The 21,515-nt window shown below is 39.6% G+C and overlaps 1 protein-coding gene and 1 pseudogene across 2 annotated transcripts in view; one reads left to right on the forward strand and one right to left on the reverse strand.

The window, feature by feature from the left end:
• NKAIN3 (sodium/potassium transporting ATPase interacting 3) overlaps positions 1 to 21,515 on the forward strand; it is a 741,273-nt gene that overhangs the window by 576,554 nt on the left and 143,204 nt on the right. The window lies entirely within an intron of this gene.
• LOC112629776 lies at positions 12,904 to 14,733 on the reverse strand (annotated as a pseudogene).

Consider the following 21,515-nt stretch of genomic DNA (forward strand, 5'->3'; position numbering starts at 1 on the left):
AAAAAAAAAAAAAAAAAAAAAAAAAAAAAAAAAAAAAAAAAAAAAATCCAAAAGAATAAACTCCTTAGCATTTCAGAAGCTGATATCCAATTGTCCCAGTAAAATTTAAACGTGCCAGACAATATTCTTGTTTCCGGGGGATCGCCACAAAAACTTGCACTCTTCTAACGGAAAATAAGAGAGTGATTTTTATTAACTTTTAGCTTTGGATAACTCGGGTAGAAATTGTAACACACACCAGCGTCATCTCCCATCTTGCTCCTGAGTACAAAGATTGTAGGGATTTGACTCCACTCCACAGCCCTCCAGGGTGTAGACGTTTCGGACATAATTTTACCTCCCTTCCTACACACACCCAATCCTATCTCACACAGCCATCTCTCTAATAGGCAGAAATCTGACAGTGATGCAGTTTCTCTGTTACGTTGTTCTTGACTCTATTACTTTCCTCCTTCTAAAGACATAACAACAAGAACTCCTTGTCTATCATCAACTTTTTCTTCTTTATTTATGCACACTCAATTTTCTTTTTTTGATGAACTTAAAATCTGCTAAGCCTGACAGACTATCCTATTTAAAGATTTTAGAGGATTTGCCTACATTTAAAAAAAACTACTTTCACACCACCACAGAATAAAATAGATAGAAATCACCTTTGTCTCTATCAAATAAATTTGGATTTCCTAAAAAGTCACTTAAAAATTGGTAGAAAAAACAAAAGATACCCATATTTGAAGTGGCATTATTTTAGCTTTTTAAAATTCTGAATAAAAGGAGGTAAATCTGTTGTAGAGACCTCATGATTTGGTATGTATCAAATAAGTGAAATCAGAAGTTGGTTTCAAACTAGAAGATCAAATAACTTTTTTTCTTTTAATTAATTTATTTATTTTTAGAAATGGCCTCCCTCTGTCACCCAGGCTGGAGTGCAGTAGTATGATCACAGTTCAGTGCAACTGTGGACTCCTGGGCTCAAGCAATCCTGCCTCAGCCTTCTGAGTAGCTGGTACTACAGGTGTGTGCCACCATTCCAGGCAAATTTTTTACATAACTTTTGTTAGGGTCTCACTATGTTGCCCTGGCTGGTCTCAAACTCTGGCCTCAAGCAATCTTCCCTCCTTGGCCTCCCAAATTGCTGAAATTGCAGGCATGAACCACCGCACCCAGCCTGCCTAAGACATTTATAAAATGCCTTCCCCACATTCAAGAATCACACATTAGTTCCAGTATTTTCTCTCTAGATTGTAAACAAGATTGAGGATAGAAGTAAATTGTCTTTTCATGCTTATGTATTCACATCCACATACATCCCCTCCAAAGCATTGCTCTTAGTAGGCATTCAATAAATATTTTTGAATGAATAAATGGCTTTTGTAAATACGAGCTCAGCCTTACTGTTATCACTAGGAGAAAAAAATATATTTCTGGCATGCATCTTCCTTAACCTACATTATCCTCCTACTGCTAGTTCCACATGAAAAATAGACATCTCAAAAGGATATTGACTTATTCTGTGACCTGGTCATGTACTTAGTGTTTACAATGCATACACCATTGTTCAACATAGTCTGCTCAGTTCCACTATAGACATATCCATCAAGCTTTCTAAAAAATTAATTTTTAACAGTAAAACATAATATTACCTTTCCTCTAGAGCTTGATTTATTTACACCTGGAGGATCGCGAAAAAAATACAATCAAAGAGAAATTAAGTGTTCCTTTCTTTTGGTTCCTGTCCTTTTACACTGCTCTCTACATTTTTAGTGCTAAAACTTATTTTTATGAAGAAACTTCCAGAAATCCAGATTGCTTGAGAGGCTCAGATTGATAATATGTATGCTGTCTTAAGGCTGATTGACCATCCAGGATAAAAGGGGCTTTACAAATAAATATTATAATTGCAAGCAAAGCAAATATTACCAGATTGATTTCTCCAATCATTTTAACAGTATTACATACCTCTTCAGTTCCCAGTTTCTATATTTAAAAGTTGGCAACTCGGCCCACATAAAGAAAAAATATAACTATGGCAAAGGAAGGGGAAAATGTCTCTATTGAATACATGGCCTACTCAGAACATCTGAGAAAGAGTCATCAAACCATGCCTGTGTTGTTCATGCACAGGTATGAACAACATTGCACCATCATGGCACCTCTGGAACAGCTATGCGTATGCTTACTTTTTGCACACTTTTGCATTTTCCCCAGGGACTTTCAAATTGAAGAACTCAGCTAGAGGGTTCACACATCTACTGCAGTCAGGTCTTTGTGGTAGGTAGCACAATGGACCTCCAAAGATGGGCCTGTCTTAATCCCCAGACCTGTCAATATGTTATCTTACATAGAACAGGGTATTTTGCAGCTGTGATGATAATTAAGGACCCTAGAATGGGGAAATTTTCCTAGATTATTCCAAGGAGCTCAATATAATATTTTTAAACCGATAAATTATAATTGTAATTGTATTACATTTATAGAGTACAGTGTGATGTTTTCATATATGTGTGTAATACGGCATTATTAAATCAAATTAATTAACATATATATCCCTTCACTTACTTGACATTTTTTGTGATGACATCTTTGAAATTTACTCTTTTATTTTGAAATACACAGTACATTATTATTGGCTATGGTCATCCTGCTGTGCAACAGATCTCTAAACCTCCTGTCTAGCTGAAACTGGGTATCCTTTAAACAGTAACTCCACATTCTCTTACTCCTCCCCACCCAAGCCCCCCATCCCTGGCTCTGATAACCACCATTCTATTCTCCACTTATATGGATGAATCTTTTTTAGATTCCCCATACAAATGAGATCATGTAGTATTTACCTTTCGGTGCATGACTTATTTCACTTAGCATAACCTCTGCTAGATTCATCCATCTTGTCCCAAATGACAGAATTTCATCTTTTTAAAGGATAAGTAATAATTCATTTTGTGTACTGTATTTTCTCTATCCAACTATTGATAGTCAAGTTGATTCCCTATCTTGACTACTGCGAATAACACTGCAATGAACATGGGAGTACAGATATCTCTTTGGCATACTTAATAATTTCCCTTGTAATACCCAGTAGTGGGATTGCTAGATCATATGGTAGTTCTATTTTTAGTTTTTTGAGGAAATTCCATACTGGTTTCGATAATGGCTGAACCATTTACATTACCACCAACAGTGTACAAGTGTTCCGTTTTCTCTACATCCTCCCCAGTGGTTGTTATCTTTCATCTTTTTGATAAAAGCCATTCTAACGGATATAAACAGATATCTTGTCATGGTTTTAAATTGCGTTTTCCTAATGATTAGTTCATTTTTTAAATGAACCTGTTGGCCATTTGGATGAGTTGTTTTGATAAGTGTTTGTTCAGGTCTTTGACCACTTTTAAATTGGGTTATTTGTTTTCTTACTATTGAGTTATTTCAGTTCCTTGTATATTTTGTATATTAACCCCTTACTAGATATATGAGCTATCCGAAAAGAAAGTTAAGAAAATAATCCCATTTACAATAGCAACCGAAAAAAAATAAAAACTTAGATGTAAATTTAAATCAGAAGGTAAAAGACTTATATACTGAAGACTATAAAACACTGATGAATGAAATTGAAGAAAACACAAATAAATTGAAAAATATCCCATCTCAATGGACTGAAATAATTAATATTGTTAAAATATCCACACTACCAAAAATAATGTACAGATTCAATGCAATCCCTATAAAAATTTCAAGGTCATTTTTCAAAAATGTAAAAATCAATCCTAAAATTTTATAGAACCACAATATGCCCCAGATAACCAAAGCAATCTTGAGCAAAAAGAACAAAGCTGGAGGCATCATACTACCTGACTTCAAAATGTATTATAAAAGTGATTATAATTAAAACAGCATAGTACTGGCATAAAAACAGACACATCAACCTATGGGACAGGACAGAAAGCTCAGTAATAAACTCATGCCTTCATGGTCAATTGATTTTTTACAAAAGTGCCAAGAATCCATAATGGAGAAAAAACATTCTATTCAAGAAATGGTTCTAGGAAAACTAGTTATCCACATTCAGGAAAAAATGAAATTAGACCCCTACCTTACACTATGCCCCAAAATAAACTCAAAATGATTAAAGACTTAAAGCTGTAAAACTACTAGAAGAAAACATATGGGAAAAGCTCCAGGACATTTGTTTGGACAAGGATTTTTGGATGTAACCCCAAAATCTCAAGTAACAAAAGAACAAATAGACAAATGGGATTGCACGAAATCAAGAAGCTCTGCACAGCAGAGGAAATGATGAACAAAGGGACAACCCATGCAATGAGAAAAATATTTGCAAACCATGGGTCTTTACAAGTGGAAGAGGGAGGCAGGAGAGTGAGGAAGTCATGCAGAGGAGATAGAATTCAGCCAGCTGTTGGTTGTTGTTGGCTTTAGAGTTTAAAGGGGGCCCAGATGCAAGGAATTCAGATGAAGCTGGAAAAAGCAAGGAAATGGGTTCTCCCCTAGAGACTCCAGAAAAACAGTACCATGCTAACATCTTTGTTCTTTTTATTTTATTTTATTTTATTTTATTTTATTTTATTTATTTAGAGACAGTCTTGTTTGGTCACCTAGGCTAGAATGCAGTGGCACTATGTCGACTCACTGCAACCTCCACCTCACGGGTTCAAGTGATTCTCCTGCCTCAGCTTCCCGAGCAGCTGGGACTACAGGTGCATACCACCACATCTGGCTAATTTTTATATTTTTAATAAAGACAGGGTTTCACGATGTTGGCCAGCTGGTCTTGAACTCCTGACCTCAAGTGATCAGCCCACCTCGGCCTCCCAAAGTGCTAGAATTATAGGCATTAGTCACCATGCCCGGGCCCTCCTGACATCTTGATTTTACCCCAGGGAGATTCATATTAGACTTTTGACTTCTAGAACTGTAAGGTAATAAATTTGTGCTTTTTAAATGACTAAGTTTGTGAGGATTTGCCAAATCAACAATAGGGAACTAACAGAGTGCTTTTTCGTGCCTTTTTTCTCATCTATAATAAGAGAGCTCTCTGTGTCTCCTTCTGAAGGGAACTTCTGCTGTAAGAGGGAGTGCTTTTCACTACAACCTCACTCCTCTCCTTTGCTGGTGTATGTACCAAAGTATAACCTTTCTGCACAAATGAAATGCCATGCAAGAAATAAAAAAGTTTGAGAACTAGCCCATTTGTCAGTAGGAGTCCAAAACTTTATACCAAGAATCCTAAATCCAATAACTAAGAAGTGACTTGAGGCGCTCGCAACTTCATTATAAAAGGTTATTTGCATGACAAATTAATGCTGTAGTAACAGTAGCTGCCAATGCTAAAGCTAAAGCAAGAACTTAAATGCTACAAACATGCAGATCATTGGCCTGGTTGATGGGACAGGGCAACTTTGGCCTTAAGTATTTTTTGGCAAATTAACATATTTGCATTTTGGCCTCAAGTTATTTAAATATTTTAGGATTCCATTATTTACAGAAAGCATAATGGGGGAACTCTCCAGAGTTACTAAAGGTTAAACAAGATAAAAAGTGAAAGTATCCACAGAATAAAATAACTTTCTAGATATCTTGTGTACACATGTCCAACCAAAAAGGACAATTTATTTCCACATATGGTAGGAATTTCAGATTCCTTCAGAAAATTTCAGATTAACTGTTTATATTTAGGAGTCTTAATTAAGCTGTAGGTTATCACTTACAAAAAAAATGTGAAATCAGTGTAAAAAAAAAATGTTATTTTTTACCCAAGAATAGAGTAGGTCCTCACTTCATTGCCTCACGAGATAAAAGTTTAATTTTCTTTGACTTCAACGTTATCAGATATTGATAGCTGGGCCTTAATGGGAACATTTCTTTTTTTTTTTTTTTTTTTTTTTGAGATGGAGTCTTGCTATGTCGCCCAGGCTGGAGTGCAGTGGCCGGATCTCAGCTCATTGCAAGCTCCGCCTCCCGGGTTTTTACGCCATTCTCCTGCCTCAGCCTCCCAAGTAGCTGGGACTACAGGCGCCCACCACCTCGCCCAGCTAGTTTTTTGTATTTTTTAGTAGAGACGGGGTTTCACCGTGTTAGCCAGGATGGTCTCAAACTCCTGACCTCGTGATCCGCCCGTCTCGGCCTCCCAAAGTGCTGGGATTACAGGCTTGAGCCACCGCGCCCGGCCGAACATTTCGTTTTGTTGTTCTAGATTAGTTGCTTTGATACGAAATGCTATACATTAGAATTTAATGTGATCTGCCTGAAGTCTAGATGAAAAAGGATTAAGGCAAAAGAAAAGAATGAGAAAGAATTCCTGGTCAAAGGAGCTTGTTTCATTTTGGTGGCTGTCCCCATTTGGGCTCCCATAAATGTACTGCCAGGTCTATCGGGGGCAGAAACATTGAGCTTGGGCAGTCAATTAACCACAGCATCCCCAACACTCCATGAATCATACTCCCATTACCCAACAAGGAAACACTGTCTAAGAAGGGCCCCTGGTGCTCTGCACCCTCCGGGTCACTTACCTTCCTGCTCCACATCTGAAAGGAAGTTTAGATGAAATAATGCCCGTTTTTCCTACCAAGTACATTGTACGCAACCGTAAATCATCAAAGAACCACTGTCCAGACCTAGAACATATGTGGACATCACTAGAAATAAAAAAAGGAATATTCGATCATGTGTTGGATTTTTTTTAGGGTTAATATAAAGGCAGATGTCCAAAGTTAGGGATTCTTTCAATGCTTTCCTATTTCCACTTCTCTTGCTCCTACATTGGCTCTGTGTTTTTTTATAAATCTTCTTTTTCATAATATAGATTCATTGACCTGCAGGATAATAGATTTATATATATATATATGTATATATATATGTGTATGTGTGTGTATATATATATAATCTATTACATATATTTAATATGTATATACTGTACCTAACTGAGTTGGCTCCTTGCCTATATTTATCAAACATTCTTCCTCCGACTCTCATCAGTCCTTTCACAAACAAGAAGTTTAACAAAAAGAGACTAGGGGCTTCTTTAGCTCGCTTGTCCCTACCATCCCACAGGACCTGAATATGAGTCCTGTCCAGGAGCAGTGGTGAACTGGAAGAGAGCAAATATAGTACCCACAGTGAGTGACGAAAGAGGATTGGGTCAGGATTGAAAACTCTAAATAACTGATGTAGCTTATACATTTATTACTTTGGCTTATCACAGTTATCCCAGAAGATGTGAAATAAAATCAGAGAAAAGAGAATTTTAAACAGATATTCACATAATAGTTCATACAGACATGCAGACTGCTGACCAGGCACAAAATTCTGGCAGGCAGGACTGGGAGCAAGAGGAAACTGGCATTATTTAAGCAAGGACTGAACAGTGTACTCAGTAAAGAAAAAAAAAAAAAAAATGAGTGGCCTAGGGAAAAGAGAGGCTTTGTTCTGACAAATCGTTTTTGTTCACCACACACCCAACCTGCTAGTAGTTTCAACATAATTTTACTAAATACAACATTCACCCTGCTTTCTGTATTCTATTGATTTACTTAATAAAAACAAACCTGCTTTGTGATTCTTAGCTACACAGAACTAACCAGAGGTCCCAGTCTTTTTAGAAGATATAGCGTGAATTCAGAATGTCAAATTTCTAAAATTTGATTGCTATCCACAAGATAGAAAAATCTCAATTTGTACTTGAATTTTTAAAAATTCATCATGATCACACAGCTATCAGAGAGGAATAAACATAAAAAACGCTAAAGTAACATGTAGAGGGCAGGAAAGAAAGCCCATCTGTTTTCAGTCCAATAAGTGATGAATGTGCAACAGAGAGGCATGAACTAAAAGAGCTTTGACAAAAGAATTTTCCTTTTTCAAAGTTAAAAGAAAGTTTAGTTCCCTTTTAAATAATAGAATCTTCTTTTTCCGGTTGATTTTTTTTTACTTCCAACTTTTAAGTTCAGGGGTACATGTGCAGGATGTGCAGGTTTGTTACATAGATAAACATGTGCCATGATGGTTTACTGTACAGATTATTCCATCACCCAGGTATTAAGCACAGCATCCATTAGCTGTTCTTCCTGATGTTCTCCTTCCGCTCATCCCCCACCCTCCAACAGGCCCCATGTGTGTTATTCTCCCCCTCATGACCATGTGTTCTCATCATTCAGGTCCCACTTATAAGTCAGCACATGTGGTATTTGGTTTTTGGTTCCTGCATTAGTTTGCTAAGGATAATGACCTCTAGCTTCATCCATGTTCATGCAAAGAACATGATCTCATTCCTTTTTAAGCCTGTATATTATTCTGTGATATACATTTACCACATCTTCTTTATTCAGTCTATCATTGATAGGCATTGTATTAATCTGTTCTCATGCTGTGAATAAAGACCCAAGGCTGGGTAATTTATAAAGAAGAGGTTTAATTGACTCATAGGTCCACATGGCTGGGGAGGGCTCACAGTCATGGTGGAAGGTGAATGAGGAGCAAAGTCATGTCTTACATGGTGGCAGGCAAGAGAGCTTGTGCAGGGTAACTCCCATTTATAAAACCATGAGATCTTGTGAGACTTATTCACTGCCATGAGAACAATATGGCAGTAAATGCCCCCATAATTCAATTATATCCATCTGTCCCTGCCCTTGACATGTAGGGATTATTACAATTCAAGGTGAGATTTGCGTGGGGACACAACCAAACCATCTCAGGCATTTAGGTTGATTCCATGTCTTTGTCATTGTGGCTAGTGCTGCAATGAACATGCACATGCATGTATCTTTATAATAGAATGATTTATATTCCTTTGGGTATATATCCAGTAATGGGATTGCTGGGCCAAATGGTATTTCTGCTGCTAGGTCTTTGGGAAATCACCACACTGTCTTCCACAATGGTTGAACTAATTTACACTCCCACTAACAGTGTAAAAGTGTTCCTTTTTTTCCACCACCTCACCAGCATTTGTTTTTTGACTTTTTAGTAATAGCCATTATGACTGACATTAGATGGTATCTCACTGCAGTTTTGATTTGCATTTCTCTAATGATCAGTGATGTTGAGCTGTTTTTCACATGATTGTTGACCACATGTGTGTCTTCCTTTGAGAAGTCTCTGTTCTTGTTCTTTGCCCCCTTTTTAATGGGGTTGTTTAGTTTTCTCTTATAAATTTAAGTTCTTTATAGATGCTGGATATTAGACCTTTGTCAGATGGATAAAGTGCAAAAAAACTTTCTCCCACTCTGTAGGCTGTATCTGCTCTGTTGATAGTTTGTTTTCCTGTGCAGAAGCTTTTTAATTTAATTAGACCCCATTGGTCAATTTTTGCTTTTGTTGCAATTGTTTCTAGTATCTTGATCATGAAACTTTGCCCGTGCTATGTCCTGAATGGCATAGTCTAGGTTTTCTTCTATGGTTTTTATAGTTTTGGGGTTTAATTTAAGTCTTTAATGCATCTTGAGTTGACTTTTGTATATGGTGTAAGGAAAGGATCCAGTTTTAATTTTCTGCATATGGCTAACCAGTTCTCCCAGTATAATTTATCAAATAGGGAATCTTTTTTCCATTGCTTTTGTCAGGTTTGTCAAAGATCAGATAGTTGTAAGCGTGTGGCCTTATTTGTGGGTTCTCTATTGTATTCCATTGGTCTATGTGTCTGCTCTTGTACTTGTACAATGCTGTTTTGGTTACTGTAGCCTTGTAGTATAGTTTGAAGTTGGGTAACATGATGCCTCCAGCTTTTTTCTTTTTGCTTAAGATTGCCTTGGTTATTTTGGCTCTTTTCTGGTCCTATGAATTTTAAAATAGTTTTTCTAATTCTGTGAAGCATGTCAATGGTAGTTTAATGGGAGTAGCATTGAATCTATAAATTGCTTTGGGCAGTGTGGCCATTTTCACGATATTGATTCTATCCATGAGCATGGAATGTTTTTCCATTTGTTTGTGTCATCTCGGATTTATTTGAACAATGGTTTGTAGTTCTTCTTAAAAAGGTCCTTCATTTCTCTTGTTAGCTGTTTTCCTAGGTATTTTATTCTTTTTGTGGCAATTGTGAATGGGAGTTCATTTGTGATCTGGCTCTCAGCTTGCCTGTTGTTTGTGTATAGGAATGCTAGCAATTTTTGCTCATTGATTTTGTATCCTCAGACTTTGCTGAGGTTGCTTATCAGCTTAAGAAGCTTTTGATCTGAGACAATGGGATATTCTAGGCATAGGATCATGTCATCTGCAAACAGGGATAGTTTGACTTCCTCTCTTCCTATTTGAATACACTTTATTTCTTTCTCTTGCCTGATTGCCTGGTCCAGAACTTCCAATACTATGTTGAATAGTAGTGGTGAGAGAGGGCAAACTTGACTTGTGCCAGTTTTCAAAGGGAATGCTTCCCCTTGAAAGGTTTTGCCCATTCACTATGGACGGTGGGTTTGTCATATATGGCTCTTATTATTTTGAGGTATGTACCTTCAAGATCTAGTTTATTTACAGTTTTTAATATGAAGGGAAGTTAATTTTTATCAAAGGCCTTTTCTGCATCTATTGAGATAATCATGCGGTTTTTGTCTTTAGTTCTGTTTATGTGATGAATTACATTTATTGCTTTGTGTATGTTGAACCAGCTTGCATCTCAGAGATGAAGCCAACTTGATCATGGTGGATAAACTTTTTGATGTGCTACCGGATTCAGTTTGCCAGTATTTTGTTGAGGATTTTTGCATTGATGTTTATCCAGGATAATGGCCTAAAATTTCCTTTTTTTTTTTGTCATATTTCTGCCAGGTTTTGGTATCAGAATAATGCTGGCCTCATAGAATAAGTTAGGGAGCAGTCCCTCTTTTCAATTTTTTGGAATAGTTTCAGTCGGAGTGGTACCAGCTATTCTTGGTACCTCTGGTAGAATTCAGATGTGAATTCAACTGGTCCTGGGGTCCTGGGCCTTTGTTTTTTTTGTTTGTTTGTTTTGGTTTGGTTTTTTTTTTTTTTTTTTTTTTTTTGATTGGTAGGCTATTTATTACTGTCTCAATTTCAGAACTCTCTATTGGTCTATTCAGGGATTCAATTCCTTCCCGATTCAGTCTTTGGAGGGCGTATGTGCTGGGAAATTATCCATTTCTTCTAGATTTTCTAGTTTATGTACATAGAGGTGTTTATAGTTTTCTCTGATGGTTGTTTGTATGTCTGTAGGGTCAGTGGTAATATCTCCCTTATCATTTCTAATTGTGTTTATTTGAATCTTCTCTATGTTTTCTTTATTAGTCTAGCTGTCAGTCTATCTATTTTATTACTTTTCTCCAGCAAAAGCAGCTCCTGGATTCGTTGATTTTTGAAGGGCTTTTCGTGTCTCTCCTTCAATTCAGCTCTGATGTTGGTTATTTCTGCTAGCTTTCAGGTTTGTGTGCTCTTGGTTCTCTAGTTCTTTTAACTGTGATGTTAGGTTGTTAACTTGAGATCTTTCTAGCTTTTTGGTATGGGTATTTAGTGAGTAAATTTTTCTCTTAACTCTGCTTTAGCTGCATCCCACACATGCTGGTACATTGTATCTTTGCTCTCATTAGTTTCAAAGAACTTCTTGATTTCTGCAATGATTTCATTATTTACCCAAAAGTCATCCAGGGGCAGGTTGTTCAATTTCAGTGTAGTTGTATGGTTTTCTGTGAATTTCTTAATTTTAAGTTCTAATTTGATTGTGCTGTGGTCCAAGAGACTGTTAGGATTTCAGCTCTTTTGCATTTGCTGAGGAGTGTTTTACTTCTGATTATGTGATCAATTTTAGAGTAAGTGCCATGTGGTGATGAGAAGAATATATATTCTGTTGTTTTGGGGTGGAGAGTTTCATAGTTATCTATCAGGTCAACTTGATCCAGACCTGAGTTCAGGCCCTGAATATCTTTGTCAATGTTCTGTCTCAATTATCTGCCTAATATTGTCATTGAGGTGTTAAAGTCTCTCACTATTATTGTGTGGGAGTCTAAGTTTCTTTTAAAATCTCTAAGAACTTGCTTTATGAATCTGGGTGCTCCTGTACTGGGTGTGTATATATTTAAGATAGTGCTTCTTGTTGAATTGAAACCTTTACCATTATGTAATGCCCTTTTTGTCCTTTTGATCTTTGTTAAAGTCTGTCTTATCAGAAACTTGGATTGCAATTCCTGCTTTCTTCTGTTCTCCATTTGCTTGATAAATTTTCTTCTATCCTTTTATTTTGATCTTCTGTGAGGCTTAAGATCCATATAGATGGATCTTGATTCTTTATCCAGCTTGCCATTCTGTGTCTTTTAACTGGGGCATGTAGCTCATTTACATTTAATGTTAGTGTTGTTTTGTGTGGATTTGATCCTGTCATCATGATGCTAGCTGATTATTTTGCAGACTAGTTTATGTGGTTACTCCATAGTGTCACTAGTCTGTGTACTTCAGTGTGTTTTCGTAATGGCTGGTGATGGTTTTTCTTTCCATATTTAGGGCTTCCTTCAGAAGCTCTTGTAAGGCAGAGATTTAACATCCCACTGACAACATTAGGCAGATCATTGAGACAGCATTTGCCTGCCTCAGCATTTGCCCGTCTGAAAAGTATCTTATTTCTCCTTCACTTATAAAGCTTAGTTTGGCTGGATATGAAATTCTGGGTTGAAAATTCTTTTCTTTTCTTTTTTTTTTTTTTGTTTGTTTTGTTTTGTTTTGTTTTCAGTACAAACTTAGGGCTCTTTATTCAGGCAATAAAGTAAGGTAGAGTAAAGTGGGAGGGCTACACCATCACCATGGCAACAGAAAGTCTCAGAAATGTAAAATCCCTCAACTTCTGTTGGGCAGACTCTTCCTAGCTCAGAAGAAACACATTTTAACTGGCTGAGAACAAGGCCAGGCAGCCTGGCCATGGTGTGAAGGAGTGGCTGGACATGCAGCCTCTGGTCAGGCCTGGAAGTGCTCAATGAGAATTTCCAGAAGCTCCTGCTTCTTCAGCCCATTCTTCAGCCCATATGCCTCTTTCAGCATGGGCACAGTGAACTTGCCCAGCGTGCCCTTGCAGATATCAGCCTTCAGCTCCTCTTCTGAATACTTCGCCTTGTGCCTTTTGCTTCCAAAAATCTTCATTATTATGTTTTCTCTTGGTAAATTTCCCTTCAGGATTGTAATCCGGTGGGTAAACAAGCTCCTTAAACTCAGCCACCAGGGAGCCCAGTCTTTTAATCATTGCTTCAACTTAGAGCAATGTCAGGTCCACTGCTTATTCAGCCTCCATCAAATCCAAGGCCAAGGCCTCCAGGTTCCTGAAGTGCTGCTGCAGCCCGGGGTTCTCAAAGTTGTCACTTCTGTATGTGAAGCGGAGCTTCTGAATGATAGCCTTCATCTCGTCCACCTGCTCTGGAGTTGCTATGCCTTTTTCAGTAAAGGACATCTTCCTTTTATCATCAGCAAAGGATAAAAAGACAAGCTGGAATCCTAGAGGAGTTACCTGAATTTTCTGGTCCTCCATCCTCTTCCTGTGGCACCAAAGCCACAAAATAAGGAGACATGTTCCTGTGGGGTACGTATCTGCGCAATGCTACAACCTCCTTCTCCAGACACTTTATGTGCAGAGCACTAAACACAGTTGAGCTCCCAATCACCAGCAACTCCTCGGGGCACATGAACAGGGATGGCCTCAGGTGATTGTGCTTCTTCAGCATTACCAAGGGTTTGAAACCCATGAGCATCAAACCTGAATCATCAAACTGTTTTAGCTCTTCTGTTTCCTCTTTCTCCATTATAATCTGAGACTCCCATAGATCTGAGATCTCTTGGTATCGCTAGGCAGAAGCAAACTGCCTGTATTTGTGTTAAATTTTGATTTTCTTGATTTTCACTGGTTCATTTTTTTCCCAATAGAGCTTTATTGGAGAAGGCTTGAGAGCCTTCTGGACCAGATTATAAATGCCCAGAGATCACTATATCTTTGATGAGCTTCACCTTTAACCTGCTGAGTGCTTACTTCCTGGTCTCCTTGGCGCGAACCTTCTGCAACAGATCTTCTAGCTTGCTGGATTCCTCAAAGTGAACCCTGAGGTCCTCATCCTCTGCTATGCTGGTGATATCTCTATAGATCAAGGATATGTCAAAGCACCCAGGTTTCTTCAGGTGTATCAAGTGAAGAAAGATGCCTGTGTCTCGGAGATCACTGGCTTTGGTCCTGGCCCAGCTGGCTTTGGTCCTGGCCCAGCTGGCTTTGGCACTGTCATTGCCATGGGGCTTGTCTTCACTGGTGAACAGCATGATCTTCTTATGACTCATCATGAACTAGACATCACTAAAGAGGTTGGCACAGACCCACAGCACTTCACTGAATGAGTCATCAGATCTGTAGTCCCTCAGGTCTTGGAAACATGTTTGTTCCTGCTGCCCCTTAAACTGGTCAAACTCTAGAATTCATTTTGCATCTGGATTCTCCAACTCCTGTAAGACATAAATATTTTACTGAATCTTCGTCTTTCTCTGTATCATAGAACTCCACTGCCAAGAGATCTCAATCACTGTTTATGATCTTACTGGTGTACACACTTTGCATACACTGGATGCTCATGTCAAAGGGAGTCAACTCATCTTCACTCTGAGATTCAAACATAGCCCTGGAAGCATCAACCACAAAAACTAAACTATCTCGTCCTGAATACTTATAGTCTCCACTTGCTTCAAGGTTCTCTTCTTGTTCTTCTTTGCTTCTTCATCGCCCTCAGTTTTGTAATGTGACTCCCACCTTTACATGTTGGCTGCTTCTCACTTTGGTGCAGGGAAGCGACCAACTTGGGCCAGAAATTCTTTCCTTTAAGAATGTTGAATATTGACCCCCAATCTCTTCTGGCTGTAGAGTGTCTTCTGAGAGGTTCACTGTTATTCTCATGGGCCTCCCTTTTTAGGTGACCTTGCCTTTCTCTTTGGTTGCCCTTAACATTTTTTGTTTCATTTCGACCTTAGAGAATCTGACGATTATGTATCTTGGGAATAAACTTTTCATAGAGTATCTTACTGGAGTTCTCTGCATTTCTTGAATTTGAATGTTGACCTGTGTTGCCAGGTTGAGGAAGTTCTCCTGGATGATATCTTGAAGTATGTTTTCCAGATTGGTTCCATTCTCCCCGTCTCTTTCACGTACCCCAATCAGTCATAGATTTGGTTTCTTTACATAATCCCATAGTTCTTGGAGGTTTTGTTCATTCCTTTACAGTCTTTTTTATCTATTCTTTTCTGCCAGTCTTATTTCAGAAAGACAGTCTTCAAGCTCTGAAATTCTTTCCTCCACTTGGTCTATTCTGCTATTAATACTTGTGATTGCACTGTGAAGTTCTTGTATTGTGTTTTTCAGTTCTATCATGTTCCTTTCTAAACTGGTTTTTTTGACTGTCAGCTTCTGCATTGTCTTATTATGACTTTTAGATTCTTTGTGTTGGGTTACACACGCTCCTTTAGCTCAGCGATGTTCATTTTTATCCACATTCTGAAGCCTACTTCTCTCATTTCAGTATGTCAGCCTTAGCCCTGTGTTAAGCCCTTGCTGCTGAAGCACTGTAGTCATTTAGAAGAAAGCGGGCACTCTGGTTTTTTGAGTTTTTGACATTTTTTAGTTGATTCTTTCTCATCTTTGTGGGCTTATCTACCTTTGATCTTTGAGGTTGCTAACAACTGGATGGGATTCTCATAGGGATTTTTTCTTGTTGTTTTCTGTTTTGTTTTGTTTTGTTTTTCTTTTAACAGTCTGACCGCTGTTCCATAGGGCTGCTGTGGTTTGCTGGGGGTCTGCTCCAGACCTTAGTTATCTCGGTTTTTCCTGTACCTGGAGTTATCACCAGTGAAGTCTGTGAAACAGCAAAGATGGCAGCCTGCCCCTTCCTCTGGAAGCTCCATCCCAGGGGGTTACTGACCTGTTGCCAGGCCAAACACACTTGTAAGAGGTGCCTGAAGACCTTGTTTGGGAGGTCTCACCCAGTCAGGAGAAATGTGATCTAGTACCCGCTTAAAGAAGCAGTCTGGCTGCTTTTCGATAGAGGAGCGTGCTGTGTTGGGGATCTCTTCATCCTCCAATCAGACTGGGAACCCCAAGGCCCACAGGCTGGACTGGCTAAGATGCTTGAACAGCCAAGGTAGTGGCATGCCCCACCCCCAGGGCACTGCATCCCAAGGAGAGATCAGAGCTCTGTCCATACCATATGTGCAGGTTGAGATAGCTGGAGGCCCAGCTGGAAGGTCTCACCCAGTGAGGGGGAATGGATTGAGGTCCCGCTTACAGAAGCAATCTGGCCACATTCTGGCAAAGCAGCTATGCTGCACTGGGGAAACTATTCCTCATCCAGACCATTTGGACGCTCCAAAGTCCACAGGCTGAAACAGCTGAGTCAACCAAACAGCAGAGATGGCAGCCTGCCCCTCCCCTCAGGGCCCCATTTCTTCTCAGGCAGGCACCCTGTTACTGCAGGCTGGCTGAAATTCCAAGCCAATGGGTCTTGTCTTCTGAGGTGCCATGGAAGTGGGACCCACAGACCAATGCTGCTTCGCTTCTTGGATTCAGCCCCCTTCCTAGGAGTATGTACGGACACCATGCATTGCCCGGGCTGCAGACACCTTTGTTGGGGATCCCAGGACTGGAGTATGTAAAGTTCCTGGATCTTGGTGCATGCCTGAGCAGCTTCTCTGCCAAGACTCTACACAGCTCTGTGTGTTGGACCCAAGGCCCTGGTGGTGTGGGCTCATGAGGGGATCTCCTGATTCGCAGGTTGCAAAGATCTGTGGGAGAAGCATGGTTTCCCAGGGTTGCACAATCACTCACTGCTTCCCTTGGCTGGGGGTAGGGATTCCCTTGGCTCTGTGTCACACCCAGGTGGGCCATCACCCTACCCTGCTTTTCTTCCTTCTCCATGATTCGGGTTGTTTCCCCGATCAATCCCAATGTGGATAGCTCGATAATTCAGTTGAAGGTGCTGTATCCACTCACCCCAGTTCATAACCAAGTCTTATCACTTGTTAATCTCCTAAGTAACCCAGATGTATCTACCTTATTCTACTTTGACCACCACAACCTTAGGCCAAGCTGTCGTCATCTTGTCTGGGCTGCTGCACCAGCCATCCTATCTATTCTTAGTAACCCAGTTAACTTTTTCTATACTCTTACTTCAAGTGAACAACAAAAAAAAACCTTCATAGAAGTAACCTAGTTACATTTAACCAAATTAAATAAAAAGCATTTTAACCAAAACCAAATAAATATATACATATATGTGTGTGTATGCTTAAATTGCTTCAAAGATAATGAGCTCTTATGTTGCTATAGTTCCCTATATTCTTTATAGTAAATCCTAAAAGATTTGCTCACTTTTTGATACCAACCCCCAGTACTAAACAAGCTATTTGTGGGTCTCACGCTACTAGATTTTCATATAGAGGATAGTGTATGTGTCCTAGGTAGTGGTCATAGATATTGCTTCCAATGTTGCTGATTTCAGTAGGATAAAGAAGATATAGCCCAGTAAATGGAAGGGCAAAGGAGAATAAAATTTTTAATAGCTTTGTTCTCTTAGTGCTTTGTCTGTAAGAATCACTGTTGCAGTTGACATTCGTTGCCGTTTTGCTTTTTCATTTTGAATTGTGGAGCCAGACTGTGTCTCTGTGTTGAGGGGAGGAGAAGGAATGACCTCAGAAATGTCAGAATTATTACTAATGGCAGCCTTTAAGCTTGGATAGGTGGGCAACAGTGCTTGATCAATCTGCTTAAATGCTGACTGTAGAGAAGGGACCTGAAACAATAATGGGAAGCTATTTAAAATTTGGAAGAGGCAAAATACGTGATAGGATAGATGTGGCTTATTTTCAAGTACAGGCCATGTGGTATGGTAGCAGCAGATGCCTAAGGAATAAGGGCAGCGTCTGAGCAGAGCTAAATGTAACCTCACGTCTGTCATTTCCTACTTGTGACATTGGGCAGGGTCCACAATCCCTCTGAGCCATCACCTTTCTTGCATGTAAAATGAAATCATACCACCCACTCAAGGGGCTGTTGAGAAGATTAATGAGATTGTGTATACAAAATTCCAGCCACCATAGATGCCAGTTTGCTTTTTTCTCCCTTGCTTCTGTTTTAACATTGCAGATAATTTACACTAACAGGTGATCAAGGACTAGACCTAAGGCTCCTTCCAAGAGACTAGCCCACCTCACAGACCTTGAAGAGAGAGTGTAATTCACTGCAGAGGACTTGCTCCCACTTATTCCTGCTAAACAAATTCCTGGAGAGGTTTGAATAGACATTGGAGACAGTCGGTGGTACTTATCCTTATGCAGTGCTGTCAGATGAATTTTTCTATCTGATGCAGATTGGTCCAAGGCCAGCTTCTTGACCTCAGGTTGCAAGTGGTGACTAGGAGCAGTTGTTCGTGACAACCTGTGTTTTTGCACATGGCTCACAACCAAGGGTAAAACAGCCTCCAGACTGTATATCCCAGAAATAAATCTAGGTATTTCTACTCAGACTAATTTTTCTCTAAGGGGACACTGGAGCTTTTCTGGGACTGAGCCACCCATCTGGCCTCATTTCAGGAAAGGCAAAAGGCCTCATGCTGAGTGCTTACTCAACACCTAAGACAGCCAAGGCAAACAGACTTAACATGCTTGACAACTAATCTACTGGTGGTGACTGCCTCGCTAGATGGCTGTAGAATTCCCAGTCCTCTTCTAGGCTCAGCATAAATTGTGTGCCTCGATCAGTGATGATGTCTCCCATACGTACTGTGGAGGGTTGTCAAGGCACACATGACAGAATTGGAAACCTCATTATCTGGGGATCCTCAAAGTTCCACTTTAGTTCAATAAGGACACTGGCTGTTATTCAAGAACCGGTCTTAGCCACACACACAAACCATAGTGTCATGACTGAGTAACTCCTTGAGCTGGGTGACAACACCATGAATACAATATACAAAAACAACCTCAATTTTTTATCAGTGCCTCAAAAGCTTCCAGACCCACTAATAATTTTGAATGTCACTAGGGGTATGTGTTCTGCATACTATCTACTCCCTCACAACCTGGTGATTCTGGGAACTCAGGGACTTTCCTAGCATCACTTGAAATCACTGAAAGCCAAGGCTAACCCTGGTGCTTTTATCATCACTTCCAGCAGCCTCCCTCAGGTAGGAACACACTGGAGTACAAAAGAAAACAAAATGTACTGTTCCTGACAGAAATCCCAGGACTTTGAAATATTTAGACTTTTTAAGCCCAAAGACCACCTGTCTTCTAGCCTGCTGCCTGAGCTATTGATCTTCTGCCAGGTACATGTATTCATGATCAGTCAAAGATGTCATCCCATGGAGAATTTAATGAAAGAAATCTATAGAAGGGCTCCATCTACCCATCTATTGTCTTTCCTCCTTGTCCAGAAGAGAAGCAAGGATGCACATCTGTGCAGCGAGCACCAGGTGTTAAATAAAATCATTATCTAAAACCAATACCTTCCCATGGACTCCAGGATTGCAGTATTAGCACAAGTGAACTATAATTTATACCAAACAAGGATTCCTGAAAAACATAACTAGCCAGAATCATGAAGAGTGATAAAAGATCTTTTTATTATGGCCACATTGAGTACATATTAGACTGCTCAGAGGTTTCTGATCATGATTCCATTAGGCTATTACATAATCTGAATGTTGGGTGATATTGTTATTCTTGCTCTCCTGACTCATCAAAAACTATACAGTGCCAGCCCCACCATGAAGACATCAACCTGATACCCATGTCAGAAAGTATGTGTTTCACTTTACCTTGGCAGAATCTTGGGACACAGAGGTCTGTCTGTGTCCTTTGAACAAGTGGAGTTCTGGATTGGAAACAACCCCAGTTCTCCATCTCGCCCACTGTCTCTAATTCTATACTTTTCACATGTTTTTAATCTGGTAACTCTTTTTGCTTTGTCTTTCAAGTGAAATTTTACCAAGAATCCATTTGTCGTTGTTGTTTTTGTTTTCCAGTACTGCCATAACAAAGTACTACAAATTAGGTGGCCTAAACAACAGAAATGTATTGTCTCACAGTTCTGGAGGACAGCAGTCTGAGAGCAAGGTGTTGGAGGACTGATTCCTCTGGAGGGCTGTGAGAGAGAATTTGTTCCATGGCTTTCTCCTAGTTTCTGTGGTTTGCCAGCAATCTTTGGCTTTTCTTGGTTTGTGAAATCATCACCCTATCTCTGTCTTGTAGTTTCTATGGTGTACTCTGTGTGTCTGTGTGTGTGTCTGTCTCTGTGCTCAAATTGCTCCTTTTTCTAAGGAGTCTAGACATATTGGATTGGGATCCTTCCTAATGACCTCACTCTCATTCGATGTTCTACAAAGACCCTCTTTCATAAGCACCAGAGGTTCGGACTTCCATATTTCGAGGGGACCACACTTCAACCCACAACAAATCTCTATTATAAAACATAAAAGTGAAGCTGTTTCCCTTAAAATGGGATGGGAAACTAAAGCCCTTTATCTCTCTTTCATTCGTCCCCCTTTTTTTCTCTTGACATTTCTCTAAAATGCTCTGGGCTACTTAAAACATAGTTTTTAAAATCAGCTCTCCAATAAAAATGATATGCAACAATAAAATATTTTAGCAGTTGTCAGAGGTCTAGTATGAGTTAAGTCTTGCATTTACCAATTTAATATTAACTCCAGTCTTAAGGAACCAGTCTTGTGACTTATTGCACTGCGGAGGGCAACTCCTTTAAAAGAGCACAGGAAGGCTGTGAGGGCCTCAGGTGGGGCAGGGTTGGGGGTGGGGTTTGTAAGGGAACTCTCTCTGAGGATTGTCTCTGTTGAATCTGACTGTATCACTGGAGAGAACAAGGTTTTATCCATCAAACCCTCACTGACAACTCATAAAGTGTTGGTGTCACTTCCTTGGGGAAGCCAAACCTCCTGTGGGCCATTAGCACAGACCATCAGAACCTCAATGAGATGCACGGGTGAGCCAAGAACAGATTTATTTACTGGTCCTCTTCTTTCCTCATGCTGCCAGATCCAGTACCTTCCCAATTACAAAACCAGAAAGTCAATTCCAAACTCCCTGTATTTTAATTCCTGAAGAACTCAGCTATTCAGTTACCTGCTACATACACAGAATTTGTCGATCTTGAAAACTGGCAAGACTGCAAAGTGTATTGTTCACCTTGGAGCAGCAAAAATCAGGTAGGGAAAACCTGTTAGCTCCAGAAGAGCACCCATTATCAAGGAGGCCCCCACACTCCCAATGTCCCTCTCCTTCACAGTCACATCCTGTGTCTGCATTGCTCTTCAGGCACATTGGTTTCTATTAATTTCTTCATGAAAGCACTGGGGAAGTATCCTTATTTTTTGACTATTGAGAAATCTGTATTAATGCCATTGACAAGGATAGACCAGAAGGGTTCTTCTACCAGAATCCCAGAACACAATCACAAATACCTTTCCAAATGCTTTGCAATCCATCCCAATCATATTAGCAGATAAACTGATTGTCCCATAAGTTCTGCTTTAATGAGG

The sequence above is a fragment of the Theropithecus gelada genome, chromosome 8 (genome assembly GCF_003255815.1).
Source record: "Theropithecus gelada isolate Dixy chromosome 8, Tgel_1.0, whole genome shotgun sequence".
Taxonomy (NCBI): Eukaryota; Metazoa; Chordata; class Mammalia; order Primates; family Cercopithecidae; genus Theropithecus; species Theropithecus gelada.